The sequence below is a fragment of the Suricata suricatta genome, chromosome 4, assembly GCF_006229205.1.
Source record: "Suricata suricatta isolate VVHF042 chromosome 4, meerkat_22Aug2017_6uvM2_HiC, whole genome shotgun sequence".
In the NCBI taxonomy this organism is placed as follows: Eukaryota; Metazoa; Chordata; class Mammalia; order Carnivora; family Herpestidae; genus Suricata; species Suricata suricatta.
Window position 1 is genome coordinate 108521823 of NC_043703.1, and position 675 is coordinate 108522497.

The 675-nt window shown below is 70.8% G+C and overlaps 1 protein-coding gene across 1 annotated transcript in view; it reads right to left on the bottom strand.

Annotated features, from left to right (window-relative positions):
* The window catches only part of PELI1 (pellino E3 ubiquitin protein ligase 1), a 55564-nt gene extending 55095 nt beyond the window's left edge, over positions 1-469 (bottom strand). Inside the window, exon 1 of the mRNA XM_029937469.1 lies at positions 122-469. The gene's annotated coding sequence lies outside the window, so the exon portion shown is untranslated. The remainder of the gene's footprint in view (positions 1-121) is intronic.
* Between the last annotated feature and the right edge of the window lie 206 nt (positions 470-675).

Genomic DNA, 675 nt, shown 5'->3' on the forward strand with positions numbered 1-675 from the left:
GGGCGGGCAGAGCCTGCCGGCCGCCCCCGGCAACCGCCGGGGAAGTTGCGCGCCCGCCTTGCCCGCACCCCTGGTTGGCCCCGCCACCATCCCTTCCGTGGCGCGCCGCGGCCGCACTCACCGGACAATTGCTGGTGGCCGCAATCCCAGCACGGCTCCGAGACCCGGAGCGAGGGGGTGAGAAGTGTGCGTACGCGAGGAGCGCGAGCAGACAGCCCAGCGTCTGCTGCCGCCTTCCACGCCAGCCGGCCAAGCCCCGCGAGGGAAGTTGGCCGCGGAGCCGAGCGCTGAGGAGCTGCGGGCGGAGGGAGAGGCGCGGAGCCCGCTTTGTGGTGCGCTTCAGAAGGGCTCGAGGAAAATCCGAAAGCGCGGCGCGGCTGGTGCTGGTGGTGGAGGCGGCGGCCGCGGCGGCGCCCCCCGACGGTCCCTCCGCCTCACACCGCGTCTGGGTCACTGACACACACTCGGAAGGAGGGGAGGGGACTAGCAGGAGGGCGGGGCAGGAGGGAGGGGACAAGGCAGGGCCACAGCGAGAGGCGGTGACGCGGCGCCGAGTGGCCTTGTGGGAGTTGTAGTTCTCCGACTGAAGAAAAAAAGGGATACATCGGGGTTGAGGAAGCGTCCGGCTCTCCCTGCATTGCGCATGCTCGGCAAGAGAGGGTCGTCCTCCGCTGT